The sequence below is a fragment of the Nicotiana tabacum genome, chromosome 1 (genome assembly GCF_000715075.1).
Source record: "Nicotiana tabacum cultivar K326 chromosome 1, ASM71507v2, whole genome shotgun sequence".
NCBI lineage: Eukaryota > Viridiplantae > Streptophyta > Magnoliopsida > Solanales > Solanaceae > Nicotiana > Nicotiana tabacum.
The window spans coordinates 126552599-126566142 of NC_134080.1; the positions used below are offsets into that span (position 1 = coordinate 126552599).

General features: G+C 34.7%; 1 long non-coding RNA gene across 1 annotated transcript; it reads right to left on the reverse strand.

The window, feature by feature from the left end:
- Positions 1-1967: 1967 nt before the first annotated feature.
- On the reverse strand, positions 1968-7715 carry LOC107774319 (uncharacterized). Its single transcript, XR_001645472.2, has 2 exons — positions 6899-7715; positions 1968-2742 (listed from the first exon to the last, which is right to left on the reverse strand). It is a non-coding gene; the product is annotated as an uncharacterized LOC107774319 (long non-coding RNA).
- Between the last annotated feature and the right edge of the window lie 5829 nt (positions 7716-13544).

A 13544-nucleotide genomic window follows, 5' to 3' on the forward strand; every position in this document is an offset into this window, starting at 1 on the left:
AAAGTGGCAATAGTAGTCAGCCCTCAACAAAGGGAAAAAACATCCCATATCATAGGCGAAACATCACCATAAATCGCCGGATCTTAACTGATATCGAGTGCTTAGCATCACGTACGAACAAGTATAAGGGGAATTGAAGATATAGGCTTCAAGACGAGATAAAGTCGCACGATAAGAAATCAAAAAAAAAGAAATTTCCTAACATCTTATAGCCTCTCGGAGATAAGTAAAAATGTCTCTATAACGATACACAAGATACTACTATATCTGCTCGTAACTCGTGAGACCCTTAGAACCTAGAGCTTTGATACAAACTTATCATGACCCTAAATCCCCCTAAAGGTCATGATGGTGCCTAACATGCTCACTAGGCAAGCCAATACAATAACAATCATAATTATAAAGCAAATTCACCAAATCTTGATAAAATTCTCAATATGATAAGAAACATGAATAATCTCAAACTGATAACATAGATAAACTATCTGAGGCTGGGTCTAATACGACCACAACTATCTATACAGCCTCAAAATATGGTGTCACTACATCACGAGCATCTAAAAAGAGTAACTAATTATCAACTCAACAAATATCTGTCCAGAAAAGAATACAAAGACAGAAATACGTAAGTAGGGAAGGGGGACTCCATATGCTGTGGATCGGATAAAATATAGCATCTCATCACGAAGTCTCCAATATATTACTCCTACTCAACTCAATGGTACCTCCAATACCAATCTCAGAACTTGCACAAAAGCGTGCAGAAGTATAGTATGAGTATACTACAGACGATACCTAGTAAGTATCAAGTCTAACCTCGAATAAGTAGTAGCGAGGCTATAGGCATCATGATACTTACAATATAGATAAAGATAACAAAGATGGGATCAAAACAATAAATAATCTCATGAATAACAAGTATCAAAGATATTAATAGCCGAGAGATGTAAAGCATGCTTTTTCAATTCAAAGATAATCATAGCGCTGCTCAGATATGATATGTAAAGATGGCATGCTTCAATCAACGGACTCAAGGCTCCCAACTAGCATATATAGGTGACATGCAATAGTTACCATTTAAATAAATACTTCTAAATGAGTAAATAATATCTGTTCATGCTCAAGACCCTACCTCTTACCATAACCGATACAAAATCCATGTACCCTGATATAAAATTCATGTATTCCATACAAAATTCATGTATTACAGTAACCAATACAAAATCTACGTATTGACCCGATATATAATTCGTATATCGACCACGCTCAAATTAACATGGGTATACCTGACTCCGAGGGAATGGTAACAAATCCAAGCACAAAAAGAAGCTTGATAGCTCACCTATGATTAAATATCCGCTCATCATGTCATGTTCCATAATTGTATCTCAACCGCACGAAACTGTCTTTCGTGCCACAATTTGAGTCCAATTCAAGTATCCAAATATAACACATATGTTTGTGCCTAAGAATTAATAGATAAAAGATGCACAGGAACTTAATAATAATCATGTGAATATGTGCTCAAGAAATTTCTATATGACAGCAGATGATTCAAGCAATTCAACATATCAAGAACAAGCTCCCATATCTTCATAAATAACCATAAATCTGGGTATGATCTCAAACACGAATAAGAGGTGAATGTATTCATACAAGTCAAACAAATCATAAGTCAAGATGAGCACATAATTAAAAAAAGGCATAAAGTATCTCAATTGTACCCGGACATGATATAATTTTTGTAAGTGCATATACGCTCGACATCCCGTATATACATACCCCCAATACCATAAACACATAACAATCAAGTAAAATCCTAGGGGTTTCCCTCTTAATAAGATTAGCCATGAGACTTACCTCTTTCTTGCCTAGCCTCAATCAAAAATTGCGTCAAAACCTCGCTCCAGCCCTCAATCATGAAAATCCAAGTCAAGCTTCATCCAAGGAAGTCAAACAATGTTATAGGAAGTGAATAGAACTTCAATCTTTGATGAATTCCCAAAAAGTCAACCTGGACGCATGTGCCCGAAATTCGAAACCATTACTAAAATCCGATGACCCATAACCTACTGAGTCGAAATATAATTAGATCCAAATCCGGATCTAATCGATGGTCAAAATTACAAAATACAATCTCTTAAAAGTATAGGCAAAAACCCCAAATTTTCTTTCAATATTTTTGGATGTAGGAGTCCATGTAGATCTTTGAATTATAATCACAAATAGGTAGAAATCACTTTCCCTCTTGCCTTGCATGAAAATCCCCATGAAAAATCACCTATTTCCAAGTCTATGGCTTAGAATATGAGAGCCTGAGTAAAAGTCTTGAAATAATATCTTAAATAATCTGCCCAGAAGTACCCTTCGCGAACATGGCACAAGTTTCGCATTCGCGAAGCACAAAACACTGCTGCTCAGGAAAATGCTCTACGCGATCGCGAAAGAGGCCATGCAATCGCGAAGGCCTGCTGCTCTCACAACATCGCGAAGCGTCTGACCAACCGCGAATGCATTAACCAGACACCGGCCACGCTCCCGTTCTACGCGAACACAATTAGAGACATGTGAACTCGTATACCAGTCTGCTTACAACACGTGAACGTGAAGGAACCATTGCGAACACGAAGCACAAAGCCCTGATTGGCCAAATTCTTCTCTGCAATCTTGATCCTAGCTCCGCGATCGCGAAGCACTCCAGAATACCAGCAACACAGCAGCTCCAAACTCAACCAAAATGGTCTGAAACCATCCCCAAACACACCTGAGCCCCTCGAGACTCCGTCCAATCATGAAAACAAGTCCAAATACATTATCCAAATTTATTCAAAGACTTGAAACATTGCAAATAATATTAAAACCACGAATCGAAGATTAAAATTATTCTCTTAACTTTCGAACATGCCTATTTCGTCGAACTCATCCGAATTACGCTCAGACATTCCGGATTACAGTTAAATTTTGCACACGTATTCCATCCAACTAAATGAAAATTTTCAAGGTCTCAAAAACACAATCCGAGTCTGATAACACCAAAGTCAACTTCCGTTTAAACTTATGAACTTTTTAAATTTTTTAAATAGCAGAATAGCCTAGTAGACACTTGTACTTGTCCCACTTGGTTATGCCGGTCCCAGTACTCTATAGTTTGCCAATTGAACACTTATACTTGTTCAAATTCTATATATTGATATTATGGTATTAATCATGATATTATGGTATATTTGGGGAAGATAGAGGAATCTTGAATGCCTTTCCAGATAAAAAATTAGGGTTTTTTGAACAAGTATAAGTGTTCAATTGGCAAACTATAGAGTACTGGGACCGGCATGACCAAGTGGGACAAGTACAAGTGTCTACTAGGCTATTCTGCCTTTTAAAATTGCCAACTTTCAATAAATAGAGCTAAAACCTTCTAGGAATATCCAAATTCATATCCGAACATGCGCCCAAGTACCATCACACAAACCCATTGAAATCATCAATCCCAATTCCAAGGTCGTTTACTCAAAGTCAAACTTTGGTCAACTTTTCATACTTAAAGTTTCCAAATCGAGAACCATTCTATCAAATCAATTCGAACCATATGAATATTAAAACTAACCATATACGCAAGTCATAATACAGCATATGAAGCTACTCAAGAGCTTAAATCATCGAACGAAATGCTAAAACTCAAAATAACTGATCAGGTCATTACAAGAACAAATTATTTGATTTGGCACCATCTATCTAGTAATAAGTATGTTTTATATTACTTTTTTCTTTGTTTACTGTATAAACGATATTTGCTATACATTTATTTCATGTTAGTTATAAAAGTTACATTTAATGTAAATGACTTCATGATGAAACCAAATAAAGCATTATTATTATTATCATTCTATAAAATATGATACCAACATTAATTAAACGCCAAAACTTTAATGCAACATTTTTCTAAGTTGTAAATGATATATCACTAATTTTTTAATGAATATCACGTAAAGTACATACGATATTTCGTAAATGTTGCAAATCTTCTCATTGGCATTCAACAAACTGTCAGAAATTTCAAAACTATATTTTATAAAGGTCACACGTAAATGTCATATTTTTTTACTATATTGCTTTATATGTCGGAAATTTTAAGTGACGTTTCCGGGATGTCGTAAACTAAATGTTGTAAAATTCTTACGATATTTACCTAAATATCATAAAATTTTATAGACAACAACAACAACCCAGTAATAATCTCACTAGTAGGGCAGGGGAGGATAGAGTGTATGCAGATCTTATCCCTACTTCGAGGGTAGAGAGACTGTTTTTGGGAGACCCTCGACTCAAAGACATTTACCGACATTTGATGCAATTTTTTATAGACATTTACCTATATGTCGTAGAATAAGTGTCGTAAATTTCTTATCGACATTTATGTGTCGTAAATTTCTTACCGACATTTGATGCAGATGTAAATTAAATGTAGGTAGACGAACTTGTGACATAAAATAATGTAATACGATATTTATTAAATGTCGTCATATCTGCACTTTCTTGTAATGTTTGAAGGAAAATCCTACGAGAGTATGTCGTAGTTTTTTACTCCCTTTATACAAGGAGGTTTTCTACGTAAAAATTATTGTGGTCTTTCACTACTAAAAAAACTGAAATTAGCTACGAACTGCGCCGCTAAATCGCTCGTAGCTAACAGATTTTTTTGGTAAATTCGCTAATCCGTCGCTAAGTAGGACGGATTTTGCTGTTTAGCTATATAATTTTTTCGTCGCTATTTCCTATTATTTTTTAGTAGTATTTATATTCTGCACTTTACTAGTTGTTTCTATCTGTTTTGGGTGTATCAAAAAACTTGATTCTTCGTAAAATCGGATAAGACACAATTCACCTTCTTTCTTCTTGTGTCTAGGTGCACACTAAAATAATAAGATTGTACTTAACTTGTGGTTCCTGTCGTACACGGAAATAAGAGCAAGGCTATGTTCTAGTAATTAAACTAGATCCTTATGTGAAACTCCTGTTGGAATACACTTTCACGACTCTACCACCCAGTTAATTCTATTCCACTTAATTCCTCTTTCATGGCCATATATCATTCCGGCTAAGAAATGGAAAATCTTTTATCTACACGCCTTTATCAACGCTGTTTTTCGATCGGAAGACCGAAAGCTAATTATCGAGACTTTGAACTATCCGTACACATTAGTTCATACATGTTTGTTGCCAGGAGCAACAAGAAATGAATGATGTTGCTAGTTCTAGTTAAGAGAAAGGATTTATTATGTAAAGTTTTTCACCGACTAAATAATAAAGTAAATAAATCCAAACTTGAAGAGAGCTAATGCCACACCCCTTTTTTAACAAACTTCACTAAACCCTCTTAATAAAAGGATTTCGCAAAAAAAGCTTAAAAAAAGTTTTCAATTTGAAAAGTGACAAAATTGTGTGTTCAAAAGGATTAACTTTAGAGTCGCCACCTGCCACCTGACATTTGATTTCGGTGTGTCAGGTCACCGTTTTTCCAAAAATAATAATTTTCCTTTCAAGACACTTTGAACTCTAAAACTAAGTCTACACCAGAATTTGGGTAAGGGGGTTCATTTGACTGGGGGAGAAGGTGTTAGGCATTCCCCGAGTCCCGTGAAAGTCACGGTTGTGTACTCGATCTAGTTGGCTTTTAAAATATTCAAGTTGAGGTGGAATCATGGAAAAGCAAAATAAACACACACGAAGCTCGAGGTCGTCCCCACCTAATAAAAAAGAAAAGTAAAAATAAAAATAAAAATAAAATACTACAAGTTCTACTATCGATCTCCAAGTACAAATACTTCAGGGCATACCCCGAAATAAAATATATACAAATCCTTCGGAGCATTCCCCGGATAAATTTAACTAAAAAAACAACCTCGAAACTAACAAAATCCTTGGTTAGGCAGTAGCCGGCCTAAACATGGTCCTAATGAATGATGCGACAAAGTAAATAAAAGGGACATAAATAGAAGAAAAATTCAACTCATGGTCATGTTCTTTTATCCTTCATTCACTTAACTATAATCCCCCGTGACAAGTAGGTGCACCAAACATTGATCCAACAAACCAAACAAAGAACCTAATCAGATAAATGTTCGCACATTTAAAGGAGAGGGCCAACTAGGGAAAACTATGGCACATCTACTAAGGACAGTGAATAAATCTATCCAAAGAGCATCGAAGTTTTCTATCACCCCATTTTTCTGTTAGTTCCTCATCAGGCAAAATACAGGCTAAGCAAGCTTATATTAATTAATCTTCCAAATCAATTGCATGTGACCGAACAAGTCTAACAAAGCACTAGCATAGAATTAATTACTAAACATAGCAGGAAAAGACAATCGAATGAAAGCCAAATATTCACAGGACTAGCATGGTAAATGTCACAGTAAAAGATAATGAAGCTTTCAAACAGTCATTCATGTGCTTAAACAACCAGAAGGAAAAGAAAATGCACCAAAACTTGCCGTTCGTCTACTAAAATATTTTTAGGAGTCAAGTAAGTTAGACACAAAATGACCATTTACAGAAAGCATGGAAAAGAACCTCGGACAAAGCTATAGAAGTGCTAGTCAATCACTTTCACTGTTTTTTAATCTTCACTATCAAAAGTTTACTCCGAACAGAAAGAATATTTCATTGGAACGAATACTCCAAACAGTCAACACAAATTCACATGATGGTATTGCAGCAATATGTAACCCAAATAAAACTAGCCATGACTCAAACTTCAGAAAACTCATCACAAAAAGCTGAAGAGGGAACAATAATAGGAATAACACATATTACACTAAGATGAACTAACAAACTCCAGCCATCATTAGTGTTTTAATTCACACTCTTAGACATAAGAAGAAAAGAGAAAGAGATGAACCTGTTAAAGCTTTTCAATTAATCTCTCGGAAAATTACAACAGTTAAAATGAGCAACGACGACGAACTGCAACCGGAAGACTCGAACAGCAATTCCACAAATCGAACATCCAACTCTGCTTCACTCCGTTTCGAAAATCCGAATCACAAAGAAGAGACCACAATATTTGTTTTCGTCATTTTAAAATTGAATCAAAATCAGAGAATCAGGACCAAACCATTAAACCTTTCCTATTTTTTCTAAAAAAAATCTCTATTTCGATTTTTCCTCCTCTCCAAGACTCCCTATTTTCTGATTATTTTTTTTTTTGATTTTTTTTTTTTTTGACTCTTTGAAATAAAAGAAAAAAACAGAAGCAAACCCAGAAAAAGGAAAAATAGATCTCTGAAAATCAAACCCTCCTCTTTTCTCCAATTTTCTCTGTCTCCTTTCAATCTCTATCCAGACCCAAATATATAGCACCCTCCCGAAGCTTCTCTCCTTCCTCTGCAAGAAATCGCAAAAACCCCTCAAAAATCCGAAAATCCCCACGAAATTCTCCGAAAAATCAAAACCAAAATCGGAAAATCTCTTATATTGGTGAGATAAGAGAAATGGAGGGAGTAGATCGAGTGCAACTCAATCCTACGCACCCCATTTTTCCTATTTTGCCTAAAAGAGAAATCCGAAAAATGAAAAATAGGAAAAAAACGCGTAGAATCAAATCCTAATGATGAGCGGGGACCATGAGGGGACCATGTGAGTTAACTCGGCCGATTTACTGAGTTTTCCGGCGAGTACGAGTGGCAAGGGATGCGGGCAGGGGCTGGGAAAGGGGGGGGGCGATTTGGGTTGGGATTTAGGTTCAGGGTTTGGGAAATATTAGGATTTTATATGGGGTTAAAATGAAATGTGGGCCATTGGATGAGAGGAAATGAATGGCTGAGATTTAAGGCCAAAAGCGGGGCGGGGCGGGTAGGTCTGGCGGGTCGAAGGGGTTGGGTGTGGGTCAAGAATTAAGGGAATTGGGTTGCCCCAATTTGGGCTCAAGCTTGGTCGAATTTGGGCCTAAATTTGGGACTATGACTCTTTAAAATCCATCAATTAAGAAACACTTAAACCTTTTCTTCTCAAAATATAATTCAATTCTAATTAACTAGGGTAAATTATATAACAAAATGCAACTATATATTTTATATATATATTTATTATATAAATTAATACATTAAAAATAAAAGTAGAGAAAAATACGTAAAAATCGTAGTAAAAATAAAAATAAAAATATATTTGCTATAAAATACTGATGGCCTTAAGTTAAAAATAAGAAAATATATAAGGAAACTATTTTTTGTATTTTTTTAAAAAATTTGCGCCTTTAAAAATAGAATTAAAGTTAATAATAAAGTGAAATCTTATAGAAATAAATCCAGACAAATATCCTACAAAAAATACTAGAACTATTAAAGGTAATTCGAAAGTTCAGGTCAAAATTACATGTCTACAGCTAAGACCGAGTATTGTGTATATATGCATAATTATGTATTGTTGCATTTTGTGAGTTGAAATAGATAGGACATATTACAGTACATCATAAGAAATATACGAATATCATAGCGACGCAATTAGTAATTATTTTGATAATACAAAATTAAGAAAGGATAGATGAAGAGAAAATGATTATACAGTGTTCAATATAAACTTGTTAATTCTTCTTTAATACATAAATGTGAAGCTCAAGCTGTACTTTCTGATCTTCGTTAAACAAGTAGAAGCTCTCGTGCATTGCTCTGATTTCTCTTTCAATAGATTTCGATTTAAATTAGCTAGTGCTTTACGAAACCAACTTCAATGACGACACGATGTGTAATTAACATCTCCAATCTAAATTGACAATGAATTATAAAGTAACATTTCTTATCCTATTTAAAGTTGTACGCAGCAAAATAAAATACGGGAACACACACTTTTAGTTTTAGCAATGGGAGTACCTGGGCCTGGCATGAATTAGTTGGAACTGAAGATGCTTTTTTGAATTCACCTCCTTTAATTTATTTGCTTATTTATTTTCTCGCAAATTAAAGACTGAATCGTCGAGATCAGTCCCTTTCTGCAATGAACCTTATTAAATTTCCATCTTTAGTTTGAAGTTCTTTTCTTTAAGGCATAATAGGCCGGCAGATACTTATACTTGTTCGTGTTTGTCATCTCGGTTCCTATACTTAATAAAGTTTCATCCAGACATTTATAATTGTTCAAAATCAGCATTTTAAATTCCTCTGACTGTTGACCAAGTCTATGTGGCAACTTAACCGTTGAATTTGACAAAATACTTGTATTGCACGTGTATAAGGAGCGTGAATATATATATTTAAATCAAAAATGATTAAAAAAATACAGACATAAATTAAAAAGTGAAAGAAGAGTGTTTCTTCTCTTTCACTTTCTGCCGCTTCAGCCACTCCCCCCCCCCCCCTCCCTTTTTTTGATGTTATCCATCCTCCCCCACTTTAACCCAAAAACCATTGCAACACAACCCTCCTCCACCACCTCTTCATCAACCAATAACTTCCCTAGACATCCGAAATCACCGCTAGATTAGCAGTATTTTTTGGGAAAATTTCTTTCCCACATCCCCATTCCCCAACTTTTAAGATGAGCTTTTGCAAAGAAAATAAATAAAAATACTGGAAGAAGATTGCTGATGAAATATGTTTCCGACAAGTTTATCTGTAGCGAAATTTCAAAAATTTTGGGTGAAGTTTTTGGTGATGATAGTCTTTTGGTTGGTTATTTCTAATGGCATGTTCTTTTGGTGGTTAGGCAATTTTACGATTTGGGGCTAAATACAGAAAAATTTATCAGTTTATTCTCTTGATTATTTGTAACCTAACATTATTTTGAAGGTGTTAGTAAAGGTAGAGGGAATACTGGGGAATAAAGAAGGTGGTAGAGGTGATGGTGGAATGAATTTGTTTAAAAAAATATGAGAAATAAATTAATGATGATGTGTCAAAAAAAATCTGACGGGGACACTGATGTTGTTGGGGCATATATTATTAACCATGTATTTGGATATAGTATATTCTAATAATTATCATGGTTAAAAGTCTAAGTGGGAGATTGTTGAGATATATACTATTAACCATGAGTTTGGTTTAGATATAGTATTTATTATGAAATAATTGTTTATTCAGTTTTAATAAAGTTTTAAATAGATCATATAATAGTCTGTGTCCTTTGCTTATATAGTAGATGATTTAGTGTATAGAGTTTAGCTTATACACGGAAGATTAAATCATCGGTTCTTATAAGTATAAAGTTTGAGTTCACAATCTAATGATGGAATTGGACAAACCATCAGGAATGATTGTAGCACAAGATTAAATATAATTAATCTTGATTATGGGAATGGTTTCATTCCAACTTCTTGTGCTAGTACATTTTGTATGTATTGAACGGACCAGGTAGAGATAAGTATTTTATACCGACTTAATAAAATAAACTCTCTAGCCATTAAATGTACTTATACTCTTAATCTTGATATAATTATTATTAGCTGTGTATATTATTATTGTTTTGATTTATTAAAAGGCGAGATTCTTTCGTGGGTTAATATGCCTGTAAATTGGATAATAATAATATATATTGGCGAAGTAATAGTTAGTTGATGGAATCCATGTCTCAGTTTAGAGATTGATGATATACCTTTATGAAAGCTTATAAGTTTTCATGTGTAAACCCGGCCGGTGGATTTTGTATCCGACACATGAAATAAGTTAAGCGAAAGTCTAAAGGAAATAATCAATAAATTAAATCGTCAGTAATTTAATTTAATTGATTCGTATCTGAATCTTAACATGGGGAGTTAAATAAGATTTAATGGATGAATTTCGAAATTGAATAAGGAGTGTAATTACGAATTTTTAGTGGAATAATTCGTAATTAATTATGGTGGATATTAATTCCGAAAATTACAAATTAATTCCATAATTGGAAGCCTTGTTAATTAAATTCTGTGGTCTCTACTGTGCCTAAATAATAGGAAATAAAGGAATCCTTTTTCCGGTGGAAAAGAAAACCTAATAGTTTTGGAAAAGGGTCTTAACCCTTAAAACTTGTGCTATAAATACATAAGGTTTTCCATCTAGAGGGATGAGTACATGGTGGCTGAAATTTTCAGCCAAGTTTTCCTAGAAATTTCGCCCACACGAAATTGCTATTTTCGGGTATTATTTGGGTAACACATTAGAAGACCGTGGAACGTTCGAGGATCACGATTGTGCGAGTGATGGAGATTCCATTGAGAAGTTATGGAACTGAAGGCTCACGTGGTATAAGAGATATGTTCACGCTTCAAGAGGTAACCCGTGAAATCCCGTTTATGCTAGTTGTCTAAATTACATGTGATTTTGATACTGGGATTGCTTCCGCTGCATATAATAATTCATCAATTGGTATCAGAGCTCACTCACATCTAATTAGATAGCTAAGTTTTTCATGAAACAAGAATATGGTGTTTATGTGCATTTTTTGAATTACATATATATGTGATTTTCTGAAAAACTACACTGCTGTTTTGTGAATTAACTGTGCATAATTTATGGATTATTCTTATAATCATGAGATATATATTTTCTTATTGATATTTGATTGAGATTATCTGAATTTTTTGGGGTAAATCCTAGAAAAACGCAAAACCTGTTTTTGACCGAATAGCCGGAATTTTCGGAGGTCTGCGAACTTGACGGACTCCGATTGAGCTGAAATTTGGTGGGTCCATCGGAAACGACGTGGTGAGAAAACCTCACTGCTTATGCAGTGAATCATGGTATTTTTCAGCGTTTTGAGGTCGTTTGGACTGTGTTTTGGACGTTTTTCTATTTTTTGGAAATTATTTCTTAATAATTTTAATTCTTTTTAAATTCAATGGTGTTGGGGATGACTCCCCATGGTCCCCATGATTAAATACTAGTCATATAATAGGTTTACACATTGACTATTAGCAAATAAACGTGTTGTTGTATTAAATTCAATAATAGAGGTGTAAGATTTTATTGACTAGGTCTTACAAGGTATAATTCATATTGTGTAATGATATAATTATTTTGTAAGAAAATAAAATTCTCTATTTGATATCCTGGATGACTAATGATTGGAGCGTTTGGCATGTTTGTGCATAAATAATTTCTCAAATTTAAGTTTATATTTTCATGCCCTACTGTAATCATGTGATTTTTGCCCAATATGAGAATTACTCCCAAAAAAAATTCAAAAATAAAATGATTTTTCTTTGATGTGCAATTTTGTGATATTTTGTGATATTTTGAATAATTATTTGTATTTGTCTGTGCATGTTTATTTGCTAAATTAATAAAAAATACAAAAATATGTCGCATTTTGCATGTAGGATTTAATTCTACAATTGATAATAATTAAATTTGTTATACAAAAATATAAAAATTACAAAAATAGGCATCGTGTGCATTTTTAGCATTTAATGTCCAAATATACAATTTTATGCTTAATTAATACTTAATTGTGCGTTAATTGTTATTGGGAGTTAATTTGCGCTTTTATAACTTAATTTAGTTCTTAATAATAGTTTAAGTATTTTTATAATTTAGTTTTAGAAAAATAAAAGAAGAAAAGAGAGCGAAAATATAATAAAGTCGGAATTGGGCCTTTTCTTCAATTTCAAGTCACAGGCCCAAAAAATGGCCCAATCTTCCCTACGACCCAGTCCATTTTGAACTGGGTCAACCCGGTCCATAACCCAACACCCTATTATCTTGCATTTCAAAAAAATAAAACAAAGAAAAACAAAAAAAAAAGAATAGTAAACCCTAAAAATGCCTAAGCATCCGCCCCCCCCCCCCCATTTCTCCTTCTTCTTCCTCAAAACTCCAAAGCACAACCATGGCTTCCCTCACCAACGTCGACCACCCTCCACCACGACCACCCCATCACACTCACACACACACGCACCAACAACTCCATAGCTGCCCTCCTCCATCGAGCTTCGTCATCCATGGTGAGCTCAAAGCTCATCCATGGCTTCCCCAACTACGTCGCCTGCTTCTTATTCTTCTTCTCCACTGTTGTTACTACCATGGTTGCGTCACTGCTGCCAGCTTCACGTCGCCATGGCTGCTGCCAGTTTCTTCTTCGTCCTAGCTCACCCTAAGTCGCCGGAAAACTCGCCATGCCCGCGACCACTTCTGCCTCATCACCATGGCTGCACGTTTCTACTTCACACTGTTTCTTCTTCCCACAGCTCGCCATGGCAGCTGTCACTGCTGCTCTGCGATGCTACAGCTCGCCGTGGCCAGCTTCTTCGGCTTTCTTCTTCGTCATCCAAACAAATCCCATTGCAGCTGCTTCGGTCCAGTTGAGTTCGCATACCTGATTGAGTTTTGGTCGATGTCGTCGATCACTGTTCGAGTTCGTCGTTGGTTGGTCGTTGTTCGTCGTTTCATTTCCGGTTAGTTGGTCTTTTGAATCTCATTTATCGTCCATATTTTGTTTGGTATTTTTTGGATCCAAAATCGATAAATGATTCAATTCTTGTTTGGTTTGTTCTTCATTGAAATAATTTTCTAGTTTGTTCATATGTTTTGATTGAATTAATTTTCAGATTTCAAATGGAAAGTTAATTAGTGGTTTTTTCA